Source organism: Saccopteryx leptura, chromosome 13, assembly GCF_036850995.1.
Source record: "Saccopteryx leptura isolate mSacLep1 chromosome 13, mSacLep1_pri_phased_curated, whole genome shotgun sequence".
NCBI classification, from domain to species: Eukaryota; Metazoa; Chordata; class Mammalia; order Chiroptera; family Emballonuridae; genus Saccopteryx; species Saccopteryx leptura.
In genome coordinates this window covers 56,811,755-56,826,096 of record NC_089515.1, presented here as the reverse complement: position 1 = coordinate 56,826,096, position 14,342 = coordinate 56,811,755, and the positions used below count along the sequence as shown (strand labels likewise).

The 14,342-nt window shown below is 59.7% G+C and overlaps 1 protein-coding gene across 7 annotated transcripts in view; it reads right to left on the bottom strand.

Annotated features, from left to right (window-relative positions):
* APBA2 (amyloid beta precursor protein binding family A member 2) overlaps positions 1–11,797 on the bottom strand; it is a 73,106-nt gene extending 61,309 nt beyond the window's left edge. For 2 of the 7 annotated variants that reach the window (XM_066354568.1, XM_066354574.1), the window contains exons 1-2: positions 11,427–11,488; positions 2,814–2,924 (exon numbers count right to left, since the gene is read on the bottom strand). The gene's annotated coding sequence lies outside the window, so the exon portion shown is untranslated. Of the gene's footprint in view, positions 1–2,813; positions 2,925–11,426; positions 11,492–11,712 lie in introns of those variants that run through there. The other 5 variants (XM_066354573.1, XM_066354575.1, XM_066354569.1 and 2 more) reach the window with 4 other exon arrangements.
* Between the last annotated feature and the right edge of the window lie 2,545 nt (positions 11,798–14,342).

Sequence of the window (14,342 nt, the reverse complement as noted above, 5' to 3'; positions counted from 1 at the left end):
TCACCACAGTGCGTAAAGCTACGAGACCCAACTGTATTCTGTCCATAGAAAGCCATTTTACATATAAAGACCCTGACAGAAGGGAAGTAAAGGGATGGATACACCCTAATTCCAATCAATTAAAAAAAAATGTTGCAGTACCAATACTAATTTCAGACAAAGCTGACGCAGAACAAGGAAAATGATCATGGAAAAAGAGGGGGTGTTTAGATCATGAGATCATTCAACTCAGGCCTCCGATCAGAGATCACAATCCCAAACGACTAGGCAACTAACAACAGGGCATCAAAACACGTAAGGCAAGAACTGATAGAAGTGAGAGAGGAGACACACAAAGGCACTGCTGTGATCAGAGGCTTCAACAGCCCGTCCATGCAGGCAGGCAGGCAGGAAACCAGCAAAGACAGTTCATGTGAATAACACCGTCAGCTGGGGGCCCACTGATGCCTGGAGAGAATCCCAACTAAGAAGAGCAACGCCCACATTCTCCTCCACGTGGATGGGACACTCAGCTCACCAAGTGTCCTTGTCCAGGGGGCCCCACAGCCAAAGCCCACAGAAGTCTGGTGGCTTGTGAACCACACACACGGATTTCTCACAGTTCTAGAGGCTGCAGATCCAAGGCCAAGGTGCCAAACGCGATCAGGCCAGGGGCTCTCCTGAGTCTTGGGCTTCTCCTTGTGCCCCACGGAGCAGGCACAAGGGAAGCTACTCAGGGACCTTGGTCAGGACACTGATCCCATCATGAGGACTCAACTTAGTCACCTCCTGATGGGTCTCGGACTTCTCCTGTGCCCCATGGAGCAGGCACGAGGGAAGCTACTCAGGGACGTTGGTCAGGACACTGATCCCATCATGAGGACTCAACTTAGTCCCTCCTGATGGGTCTCGGACTTCTCCTGTGCCCCATGGAGCAGGCACGAGGGAAGCTACTCAGGGACGTTGGTCAGGACACTGATCCCATCATGAGGACTCACCTTAGTCCCCTCCTGATGGGTCTCGGACTTCTCCTTGTGCCCCATGGAGCAGGCACAAGGGAAGCTACTCAGGGACGTTGGTCAGGACACTGATCCCATCATGAGGACTCACCTTAGTCCCCTCCTGATGGGTCTCGGACTTCTCCTGTGCCCCATGGAGCAGGCACGAGGGAAGCTACTCAGGGACGTTGGTCAGGACACTGATCCCATCATGAGGACTCACCTTAGTCCCCTCCTGATGGGTCTCGGACTTCTCCTGTGCCCCATGGAGCAGGCACGAGGGAAGCTACTCAGGGACGTTGGTCAGGACACTGATCCCATCATGAGGACTCACCTTAGTCCCCTCCTGATGGGTCTCGGACTTCTCCTTGTGCCCCACGGAGCAGGCACAAGGGAAGCTACTCAGGGACCTTGGTCAGGACACTGATCCCATCATGAGGACTCAACTTAGTCACCTCCTGAAACCATCAGGATTTCAATGTGAATTGGACTGGGGGCTGGTTTGTTTGGACACAAACATTCAGACCACAGCACCAAGGTAGACCCCCTTGGGAGCCGTAAAGAACACCAGAACAGCCGTTTAAAAATAAAACTACAAGCCCAGAATGGGGTGATGCTAAAAATCAATTAACAGGCAGATTAGGTGAAACACCTAAATATCTGCAAATCCAACAATGTGATTCTAAGTAACACCTGTATCGGCAAGAAGATATCAAGTGAAGAGGTGTGTGTGTGTGTGTGTGTGTGTGTGACAAAAACGGTGCCTAGAGAGAAATTTATGGCAGTAAACGTGTCTAAGGGGAAAGAAGAAAGGTCTAAACTCAGTCACCTCACCTTCTGCTTCAAGAAACGAAATGAGGTCAAGAGCAATTGGGACCTCAAGCGTGCAGGAGAAACAGAGCAGACACCAGATTGTAAATCAACAGAATTGGAAAAGGGACCCTCGCCGGACCGCGTCACAGGAAACACACGTCCACAGCACGGTTGTCTCTCCCAGACGTTCCCATCTTTCTGCCCCAAAGAAAAGCCGATTTGTAAAAACAGAACACAGCGAGAAAAAATAAAAATCACAGTCACTGCGTTCTGGCTTTTGAGGATGACGCTGGGGCAACAGAACACACACACACACACACACGACGCTGGGGCAACAGAACACACACACACACACACACACACGACGCTGGGGCAACAGAACACACACACACACACACACACGACGCTGGGGCAACAGAACACACACACACACACACACACGACGCTGGGGCAACAGAACACACACACACACACACACACACGACGCTGGGGCAACAGAACACACACACACACACACACACACGACGCTGGGGCAACAGAACACACACACACACACACACACGACGCTGGGGCAACAGAACACACACACACACACACACACGACGCTGGGGCAACAGAACACACACACACACACACACGACGCTGGGGCAACAGAACACACACACACACACACACACGACGCTGGGGCAACAGAACACACACACACACACACACGACGCTGGGGCAACAGAACACACACACACACACACACACACGACGCTGGGGCAACAGAACACACACACACACACACACACACGACGCTGGGGCAACAGAACACACACACACACACACACACACACAACGCTGGGGCAACAGAACACACACACACACACACACGACGCTGGGGCAACAGAACACACACACACACACACACACACACACACCCCCGTCTCCCAGCCCCCTCAGCACGCAGCCTGGAGCCACGGCGCACACAGGAACGGTCCACAAGCCACAGCGTGGCGGTGGCGCCCCAGCCCTACTCACCCCAAGTCTCCGGGCGCCAGGGGACCCTGCGCCATCCACAGGGCCGTCCGGGCCGGGGCGGTGGGCTGGCCCACACGGGACTCAGCCACGCTGACACCTTCCTCCCGGAGACTGGCAGGAAAGAGGAAGACTGGGGCATCAGTGGGGTGCACACTTACGGACGGGGAACGGTGCCGCCCTGGATGGGGCTGACAGCTCCCACGCCAGCCGCTCGGAACCAGCGCCCGGGCTCCGCGGAGCGGCCACACAGTGAGCCAGCCTCAGAATCCCGAGCTGCCTCCTTCTGTGTCCCTCCCCCGCCCCGAGGGAGGCCCGCACTTATTCCCGAAGGCTGGCGAGCACAGGTGACCGGGGATAGGGGGCCCCAGCACGGTGACACGGCTCTCAGACCCTCTGGAGCAAGACGCGGGAAACAGGCGGCTTTGATGTCTCCGGCTTCCTGCGGGGAAACAACACACCTTCTTCAAGGTTTGTTGCCAACTTGCTTTTCCAAAGTAGCAGAATGCTACAGGAGACCCAGGGCTGGGTGTCTGCTATTGGGGTTACTCCTCTTAACATCTGTGGGTTACCCATGGTGGGGGGGGATGCTACAAAACAGTGAACAAATCCTTCACAAAGAAGTGGTGACCACGCACACATGCACAGGGAGAGCCACCTGGGGACAAGTGACATGTGGGGGAGCCAGGCGCAGCCCACAGCCTGCAGAACCACATCACCTGGGCGGTCTGTACACGGCCCACAGAGACTCCCAGCCTGCCGCGCCACTTAGGAAGATGAAGGGACCCACCCATGCCTCAAGGGTCTCCTTGCCTCAAAGGATGATGGGAGCACTGAGATACTGGGGCTCAGGGTCCTGGCCCCTCTCATCCCCGTTTCTCCATCACGTTACCATCTGGCATCCACCTCCCCCCGCTGACCTCTCCTGCTGTCCCTCTGCCCTCCTGGCTCTTCCTCCCACCCAGCAGATAGGTGTCACCCCAGGGCCTTTGTACGGGCCACTCCCCAAGCTATCCACAGAGCTCCCACCCTCTTCTCCCTGAGCACCCCACTTAGAATTGTGACTCCGCCCACGCCTTTCCTGGCACCTCCCTCTGCTGGATGCTTTCCTGTGGCACTGGCCACACCAAGCACGGGACGTATTTTTAATTTATCTCAGTTACTGTCTGCTTCCCTCCCTGAAACGTCAGCTCTACAAGGGCCGGGAATTCTGGTCAACACTCGACAGGCGCTGGTGGAGTGAGTGAGTCTGCCCTCTGCCTGGGAGGGAGCAGGGTGAGCTAGCACCCCCCGGCCCCGGAACCTGCATTGTTCAGGGTCAACTGCACCGCCCCCTTGGACGTGAATCTGAGGGTCACAAACATCCAGTCTGGGATGTGTGCACACGCCTGGTTAGGGTCCTACATCAATGGAGCAGTCACGTCAATAACTGCATCACCCCCTTGGACATGAATCTGAGGGTCACAAACATCCAGTCTGGGATGTGTGCACACGCCTGGTTAGGGTCCTACATCAATGGAGCAGTCACGTCAATAACTGCATCGCCCCTTTGGACATGAATCTGAGGGTCACAAACATCCAGTCTGGGATGTGTGCACACGCCTGGTTAGGGTCCTACATCAATGGAGCAGTCACGTCAATAACTGCATCACCCCCTTGGACATGAATCTGAGGGTCACAAACATCCAGTCTGGGATGTGTGCACACGCCTGGTTAGGGTCCTACATCAATGGAGCAGTCACGTCAATAACTGCATCACCCCCTTGGACATGAATCTGAGGGTCACAAACATCCAGTCTGGGATGTGTGCACACGCCTGGTTAGGGTCCTACATCAATGGAGCAGTCACTTCAGTAACTCAGAGCAGGGCGGGGCGGGGTGGGGTGGGGTGGGGAGGCAGGAGGGCCTGCTAACAGAAATTGTCTGAAACGAGACGGTGGTGACTGTCGCCCCTGGTGACCGCTGACCTCCTCAGCGTCCCTGCTCAGATGCTACGTTCTGCCCACCCAGGGACGCTGCACCCCTTGTCCCACCCTGAGCTCATAATCCACCCCATCCACGCTGTTCTGGGGCGGCGTCCCAGCCTGCAGCAGTGCCGGACGGCGACCTGAGGAACGCCGAGTCAGGGACGGACCGTCCCCAGGGCACCTGTGGAGGGAGCTGTTCAGGGAGGCAGAGCGGCCGCTTCAACCAGGATCTGGGGCCCCCGCTGCAGCCCCCCACCAGACCCACACCGGGTTTGAGACCATCTCTCCTCTCATTAACCCTCCCACGTGCCGGGCACGGGCTGGGCGTGAGCCAACGCCCCTACAGCGAGGCCTGGAAACCCAGCTCCCATGGCCCCTCAGACCCCCCAGCTGCAAGGGCCTGCAGGCCAGAGGGGGCCCAGGGGGCCCAGGCTCTGTGTTCTGAGGGGTCAGCACCGGGGGGCAGCCACGGGGGAGGATGCCGGGCAGGCCTGCAGAACAGCCTGTTCCAGTGAGACACCCACACCAGGGCTATTTCCTGTTCCGAGAAAAGAGAGGCTAGTTTTCGTTTTTGGTTCTCAGACTGAAAACACGCAGCTAGCTCCCTGCCGTTCTCCTGTTCACGTCCTCCCCGGCGTGAGCGGGGACAGGAACACTGACTGATGTCCCGGAGCCCTAGCTGCACCAGGACGGCCTGTGTGCCTTCCCACGGGGCCATGGCAGCAGCCCCCACCAAACCCCGCATGGACACCCCCTCCTGGGCCGTCACAGGGAGGCCAGGGCCTGGGGACAGTCATCCTGCTTCCTGCTCCCGAGGCCTGGCCCCCACACAGGAGCTGGTGGCCCCATCCAACAGGGCCCCGTGCCACTCTGCCCCACCTGGGACAGCTGCTGCCTGTGCTGGCTAACGGGGACAGATGTCAGAGCACAGAAGAAAGACTGAGAGACATCAACCGCACGTGATGTGGACATCACACTCGCTCGCTGAAGGAGGGACCCCCGGAAACCCATCCTCACACACTCGCTCAGTTAACAGGCGTCCTGTTTTTGAAACAATGCATTTTTCCAAGGCGCTGATCATCAAACTGACTGGGAAAAACCACAGACTACATGTTTAATTACATTAACAACAATGCAGAGCGCAGTTCAGAAAGATCCGTACTTAGAGCTGGGGTATGTACACACAGATGGAAGCACATGTCCCAGCTGAAAATCCTAAATGCCAAGACTCTCTACGCACTGACTCTGCTAATACTGTTCAGGACACGCCCCTGAGCCCTTGAGAGCCCCGCACGTCACTGCACAGGTGACTCGAGGGACAGAAAGTGCGAAGAGTCTGTGTCAGTTCCAGGTGCAAAAAGGAGACCCCCTTAGAGGCCCCACGTCAGATGTGCTCCCGGGTGGCAAGCTCCCACGTCCCCTTGCCGTCCCCACGAAGGGCCCCCCGGTCACTCAGCACCTGTCAATTACTCTTCAACTGCCCCCCAGCACCCACGTCCACTGGTCAGCTGCTGACAGAGTCCCCAGGCACACGCTGGAAATAATCCCTGGACGACTCCCAAGAGTAGTCCCGAGTCCTCATCACGCCCGCCCGGTTCATAAGCAAATCCGCTGCCAGCGGGGCCTCCGTGGCTACTGGGGTCGGGGGAGAGAGTCAGAGTGTGGGCCTTGCACGCTGTCCAGCGCAACTGGACCCCCAGCCCTTCCCTGAAGTGCCTGCAGGCTCGGTGCTCTGGGACGAGTCTCAGCAGCTGGTCCCTGGGTTCCGCATCGAGACCAGGAGAAAGGGAACCCCAGTGCACAGCAGTGGCAGCTCAGCCAGGTGCACTTAGTTCCGGTTGGTTCTGCCGCCCCAAACCTTCCCGGAACCCTAGTGCGCTCCTGATGCTCAGAACAACCACAAGACGCAGATATTTTCACAGTCAAGAGGCGCAGGGGCCTGACCACGTGGTGGCGCAGTGGATAGAGCATTGGACTGGGATGCGGAGGACCCAAGTTCGAGACCCCGAGGTCGCCAGCTTGAGCGCGGGCTCATCTGGTTTGAGCAAAAGCTCACCAGCTTGAACCCAAGGTCACTGGCTCCAGCAAGGGGTCACTCGGTCTGCTGAAGGCCCACGGTCAAGGCACATATGAGAAAGCAATCAATGAACAACTAAGGTGTCACAATGCGCAATGAAAAACTAATGATTGATGCTTCTCATCTCTCTCTGTTCCTGTCTGTCTGTCCCTGTCTATCCCTCTCTCTGACTCACTCTCTGTCTCTGTAAAAAATAAATTAATTAAAAAAAAAAAAAAAAAGAGGTGCAGGGGATCCTGACTGTGCATTTTTTTCTTTCTTAATTTTGATCCTTCAACCACAGAACAGCCCCTGACAACAACGTTGGCAACCCAAGTTTAGATGCTCCATCCTCTGACCAGGTTGTGGCTGAAACCGGCAAACCTGAGTGGTCCGACTCCCAGGAGACAAGAGGGCCGCGGGGTGCCCGTGGAGGATGCCCCGTTCCGGCCGGCCCGTGGGACACTGCGCTTTGCTTGTGACCGAGAAGGACCGTGGCAAAACGCACGACCTGTGAGGGCAGACACTGGGAGAGGTTTTCCAAGCAGGCGGCTCGCCGAGGACCAGGGCCGACCAGCCTGCCAGGTTTGCACCGAGCTCTCCACGCCACCTCTTCCCTTGACCAGTCCCCGCCTTCCTCTCCCCCCAAACCGAAACCACCCTGCCTGCCCAGGGCCAGGGCCAGAGCCCGGCCGGCAGCCAGGCAGGGGAGGCTCCGGAGGGGAAGGCTGGCAACAGGGACGGCCAGGCTAAGCCGGGTCCGACAGAAGGCACGAGACGAGTTTAGAAACACCCAGATGGACCAGGAAGGGAACCTGAGCATAGAAAGAGGCGCCTCGTGCCCCACCGTGGACGATGCCGGCCTGGGTCTGACCACAGGGACAGCCCGACTGTCCACCGTCCAAACAACTGAAAACCCCAGAGGGAATTTCTGTAAGGAATCAGAATGCCCACTCGTCGGGGCTGGAATCCTTGCCCGGCCAGGCCGCCTTCTGGCCTACATGACCTTGGCCACACAACTGCGTGGCTCTTTCTTGCCTACCCACTGAACGCTGGGTCCTCGGGGCAGGGGTTCCACGAGGGGACACAGCTCCGTTCCAGCCCTGGGTGTCGGGGAACCTCACAGCGGTGCACCAGGCTCAGAAGAACCACTCATTCCCGGGGCTTCATTCATCCGTTCACCCGACAAGCAGAGCCGAGGGTCCACAAGGTGCCAGGCACAGTTCTGGCCACCAGGGATACAGAAGTGGCGTGGGAGGAGACAGCCAACAAACAAACAAGGTTTATAGGCAAATAACACAGGGCTTGTTAGATACCAAGAAGAAACACAAATCAGGGCTAACGAGCAGCGAGGCCAGTGGACGCAGGTGGGACAGGAGGCCGGCACGTACAGAGAACCAAAGCAAGTGATGGGGAGAGCCAGGTGGACTGCCGGACCAGGCACAGGCCACAGAGTGTGGAAACAGCAGGTGCAAAGGCCCTGAGGTGAGCATGAGTGTGGCAAATCTAAGGGCTAGGGGATAAGAGGGAAAGAGCCCGTCATCAGCTGGGATCGTCCAGGATGGAGGTGAGGTCCCCGGGGCCAAGATGGCCAGTGGGGGTAGGGCGGGGATGGTGCAGGGCAAGGCTGGGCAGCAAGCCCATCTGCATGGAGCCTGAACAGCCCAGGGGCACACGAAGGGGAACCAGAGAGGGAACTGAGAAAACCTGGTTAAAGACTGTGGGCGTGGAGGCACCAGAGAGCCATGGACAGATGGCGTGAGCACGGGACAGCAGACCTGGCCTGGGGCAACCCACAGCCCCTCCTGGGGAACCCCCAGCCTGTGCAGCGATCCTAATTCCCACAGCAACAGCACCCCCTCCCGACACGTAGGGCGCTCCAGCCCACGGGGGAGTCTCAGCCCTGCGAGTGGTGTGACCTGGGGGTCCCCGTCCTCCCCTCCCCGGTGGGACCGGGAAGGCAGAGACAGCATGGAGGAGAGGAGCAGAACGGGAAGAACGCGCCCACCACGGCTGACTCAGCCTGAGCCACCAGCTGCTCCGAGACACCAGCTGGACCCAGCCTAGGTGGTGGGTGGGGGGCGGGGAGGGGGAGGCAGCCAGAAATCCTCCCCACAGGCACCCAGCCCAGCCGCCAACCAACGGGGCACCTGGGCCACCTTCCAGTGAGCAGCTGTCACAAACGTGACCCGCGTGGGGACCGACCGCTGGACCGTCACTAGCTATCTCACCCCCGCCCAGTCCCCTCCCTCGCCAGTCCCCTCCCTCTCCAGTCCCCTCCCTCGCCAGTCCCCTCCCGCTGCCCAGCAAGGCAGTGGCCGCGCCCGCCACCAGGCTCTCGCCCACTCTCTCCGCACCCCTACGTCCAGCCTGCAAGGCAAGGTGTGCTGGCTCCTGCCACTCGTGCTGGAAGACCCTGGAGGGAGGCCGCTGATGTGCTCAAAGCCTCTCGGACTCGCCCTGACAACCTAGGTGTCCCTGTCTTCACATCACCTGCCAAGTCATTGGTCCGGCGTACAAAACCAAGGACAGGAGGAGGGGGTGCAGGCTGGGGAGGGGGTGCATCCAGGCTCTGCCCCCTCTGACCCCCCACCCCAGGACAGGCCTCACAGCTGCCCAGGTCAAGCAGAGCCCGGCCTGACGCCGACCTCCCTGTCCAGCCGGCGTGTTTTCCCTCCGAGCCCCATGGCTGTGACCAGGAAGGTTCCCTCTCGGCTTCCAGGGGTGTGACTAGTGTCTCTTTATTTTTATCCAGCGCAGCTTAGCTCAACTGGCAAACGGGATTGTTTATGGGCCTATGTTTCACAATCCATCCCCACCAATTATTCCTGCGAAGCTAATATATTTTTTAAGAGGGTTGGAAATACCCAAGGGACAGTTCTGCAAACAGGTGAAAGGGCCCCGTGGCAGGACAGGTGTCAGAGAGTCAGCAGAGTGGAGAGGGAAGTGTCCACTGTCACCTACTTGGGCCTCCTGCCAGCGTCCACCCTGCCCCTCACGCACACACCTGTGTGGTTCTGCCCACACCTCTCCCGGGCGCGGAAGCCGGGGACCCTGGAGATGGACAGTCAGGCAGTGGAGAGGTGCACGGCCACGCTCCGGAATAACTGCCCAGAGATCTGGAGAGACCAGCTCCCACAGTAGATGCAGGGTGCCCCATCGCTGGTACTCCCCCTCATTCCTAGCCCAGCTCTGGGGGCCACTCCCAAGGGTCTGCCCGCCAGGGAGTCTGTCCCCAGCAAGCTCCAACTTGTATGCCGATGCCCCGGGACAGGTCTGTGTCGCTCTCCACCCAGGGAGACCTTCCCCAGCCCAGGCTGGGGGGGGGGGGGCAGCTAAGAGAGCCGCCCAGGAATGAAGGCACAGCGCAGGTGTGCTGGTGGCTCTGGACTAGGACACCAGACCTTCTCCTCTGCCTGGTGGACTGCCCAGGAAAGGAGGAGAAGCCCCCCCTCACCTCGCCAGGGGACCACTCACCCGAGCACCCGAGGCCTGAGCATCGGCCCACCCACAGGCTCTGGGAACCTGCAGGCACCTCCAATATGGGACTCGGGAAAAGTTGGTTCCCTGGCACCCTCAAAGCGTTCAGGTCATTATTCCTAAAATAACTGTTCTTTCTCAAAGAGAAAGCGGAGGAGAAATCCCAGGAAGGGAGGCCAGAGGCTAAAGAGGCCAAAGGCCGCTCAGCCCACAGGCCCAAACCCCTGAATGCGGGTCCCAGTGTTGGGTGCTTCACCGTCTGTAGATGAGAAGGCGCTACCATAGATGTGAGTCCGGACCCTGAAAGGCCACACCTGAATAGATCTGGAAAAATGAAGTCTTCGGTCCACGAGTAGGTACTAAGTTAGGACTGGCCGGGTCCACCGCAGCCTGCGATGTCCGGGAGGGTCAGGCAGGGCGGTCACCCGCGGGAATCCGCCGGAACCCCCGGGCAAGTTCGTCCCTAGCCTTGGCAAGCAGGCCCGCCGCCCGCCCTCGCGAAGCCCAGCTCGGGGCGCGGGGGCTCCACGGGGATGTGGACCATCAGCGCCCCAAGTGCCGGCAGCCGAGGGAAGAGGCCGGCCGGTGGGGCAGGATCCCGCTGCGCCCGGCCCCACGCGCCAGGCCCAGGGGACCAGGTGTGCGGAATTTTTAATAGAAGAGTTTCCCCAGCTGGGCCTCTTTAGAGAGGGGGAAGGGGAGGGAGCGAAGATTCGAGCTCAGCTTCCCGGGGTGGGGGGACAGGGAACCCCCAGCCGCCCCCAAAGTCGGGAGTTGTCGCCCGGAACGGAGACTTGGTGCCAGCGCCCAGCAACGCCACCGGCCGCACTGGGGTCCGCTTCCCCACGAAGCCCGAGCGGACAGCTCCCGCCGGCCAGCGCCCCTCGTCCGCGCGGGGCACCCCTCGCCGCGGAGCCCCCGCCTGGGATGCGCGCGACCCGGCCCCGCCGGTCCAGGGGGCGCCAGTCCGCACCTCCCCCCACCGCACCCCACCGGGCGCCTGGCCATCCGCAGCCCCGCCGGGTCCGGGCGCAGCGCTGGGGTCGCGGCCACCGCTCCCCGCACCGGGCCCCTCGCCAGCCTGCGCCCCGGCTGCGGCCGGGCCCCGCTTACCTGGCCCGGGTCCGCGAGGCCGCCGCGCCCCAGCCCTTTGTGAGCTCGCGCCCCGCCGCACACGGCGCTGCCGCCGAGCCCCGGAAGCTGGATGGCAGCGGGCGCGCCCCGGACGCGGCGCGCCGCACGCAGGGCCGCCTTCTCCGCGGCCCCCCGCCGGGACGCGGGCTCCGGGCACGCCCGCGGGCTGTGCGCGGCGCGGACAAGGGAGACAAAGATGCAGTCGCGCCCGGCCCCTCCCCCCGAGCCGGCACCGGGACCGGGACCGTCGCCGGGGCGGGCGCACCTGGGCTGATCCTGCGGGGCTGGTCTGGGGGGCCCGGGCGCGCCCTGGACCTGCCTGCTCGGGAACCCGAGGGTCTGGTCCTCCGGCGTGGAGAGCGGGCGGCGCGAGGTCCCCGCGCGCGGCGCTGCCCCCTGGCGGCTCGGGAGCGCGTGCGGCGCCGAGGGGCCAAGGCGACCGCGCCCAGCTCGATCCTGCTCGGTGCTGAGGACGCGGTGGGGGGCCCCGCGAGAAGCCCTCGAGGATTGCAGCTTCAGAAAGCCCCGTCTGCGAGGGGAGGTCCCCAGCAAAGGTCGCCCCGGTCGCGGGCTGCATTCCAGGTCTTCCCTCCCCGCCCCTGGTAACCGCCCATCACTCTCCATCACCCTCTTTTCTGGTACCCTGTGCTACCTCAGCCCTCCCCCACCGCAGGGGCTCACCCCAGGCCTCCCTCTCCGGCCTGTCCCGAAGGAGACCCACACACACAGTGCGAATAACCCCACTTGAAGCCCTTGAAGGTTTGTGCTGGAGACGCTGGTGTCACCTTGGACCCCTCTGGCTCCTTCCTTCAGTCCCACAGCAGTGCAGTCGGTCACTTGCCAGTTCCACCTGGAGACGTGCACAGAGCTGGGGCTCAGGTGCCTCCTCCGCTAAGTCCTGGTCACTTGCCTTCTGTTCTTCTTGCCTGGATCAGGGTGGAGGGATGATGGAGGGAGTTATGGAAAGTCCTGGGTGGGTGAGGGGGACCCTGTTTTGGAGCAGGAGGGCTGAGACCCTGAGGAGAGGGGCTGGAAACGCTGGCCCGAGCCGCCATGGCGGACTCTCTGTGGACTTCCTGTGGCCTTGAGGTCTTGGGCTCCCTCCCATTCCACAACTCCCTCTCCCCCTCTCAAATAAAATAAAATACCACACACGCTGACCTGGAGAGCCAGACCCTCCACTTGGGGGGCAGGGGCGGGTCATGGTGGGCAGTTTTGTAACCCGAATGCCGAATGGAGACAGCAAAGACTAAGCCCAGAAGCAAGTCAGGAGCAGCTTCCCCACCTGATCCCTCAGCCCCAAGGGGTCCTGTCTTCACTGTTGTGTGTCAAATAGTTAAACGTGCTGGTCGCCCAGCCGACAAAAAGTTCAGCTTCACCTGGGCCTCTCTGGTCCACCCTTTTCTCCAAGTGCCAATGTGTGGACGGCGGCATGAGAAGGGAGGGGCTCCACAGACTGAAACACGAAGTGTGGGGTGCAGGTGCCCTCAGCTTCCAGCCCCACTGCAGAGTGGTCCACACGGAGGGAAACCAGACCCCTGGGTCTGAAGGTGGTGGCACAGCGCTGCGGGGCGGACCTGCTCTTCCTGTGGCCAGCGCTGAGCCTCCCGCTGAGGTCAGCCTTCACCAGGCCAGAGTTGCAACTGTGGCTGACGGCCACAGACAGGGTCCCAGACACAGGCCCCCCCCGGTTCACTCATGATTCCCAAACGATGGTGGGCTCAAACCGTCGCTGCTCAGTGAATTTTTAGACTCTCGGAGTGGTCCAAGCCTTTCTCAGCACTCCACAACATTGGAAAGCCGCAGTGTAAAATTGCCAGATTTGACTTCGGAGAGATTCCTGGCCCTGGCCGGGTGGGTCAGTGAATAGAGCATTGTCCTGGCAAGCCGAGGTCGTGGGCTCCATCCCCGGTCAGGGTCCAGTACGTCAAGAAGCAGCCAATAAGTGCACAATGAATGGAACAACTAAGTAGAACAACGAGGATGCCCCCTTCTCCCTCCCTCTGGGAAATCAATAGAAAAAAAATTTTTTTTAAAGAAAAATTTCTGCATGGCAACCACCTCCATAAGCAAAGCCAACAGCAAACCAGGAACAAAGTATGTATTTGCAACCCACATCGCCAGTAGTTCATTTCTCTCATATATAGGTAGTAGCATCTGGAAACAGTGAGGAAGAAAACAATAGAAAAAATAAATAAAATCAGGCAAAAGTAAGGAGCAGGAAAGGAAGTAGAAATGGCTTTCTGGACCCCTGAGGAGGCGTCCCTGCTTACCCATCGTGAGATGATGACTTTGGGAAAAGCGTGAGGACTCACCTGACACCCAACTAGCACCCAACTGGCACGTCACCACAAATGGAGGAGCCCAGGGACCGCGTGCTGGTTGACCTGGGAAGCTCTCAGAGATGTAATGTCACTGTCTGTGGTGTACCACCGTGCGTGTCACCGTGCGTGTAAAAACGCAAGCAAACAGTGAGCAGGCACGTGCTGGCATGCCGTCACAATCTGAAATGCACACTATCATCTACCCCCAAGCAACGCTTTTAAATGGCCTCTCCTCATCCTGGTTCTTGACTCGTTAGAGAGCAGCAGACCTCTGAAATCTCAGTTCTCTTTCCCCAGGGATAAAAAAAAAAATACACCCTCTGACCAGGAGTCACAGAGACGCATGGGGTTGAGCTGCGTGGCTGTGCTACCTACTGCCTCAGAGTGGCCACACTCATGAATTGCAGGCGTGGTGCCCAGGCCCTTAAGCCCAGAAAGCTCAGGCGAGACTTCTTGCAAAGTGTTTGTAAAGTGAAGCTAAAACCTTGTCAGTTCCTGAGCAGGCCCGTAGGTCAGTTTTCAAAAACTAATGCACGCCTTCCTTGCGCAGGGCAAAAGATGAATGCTGGAG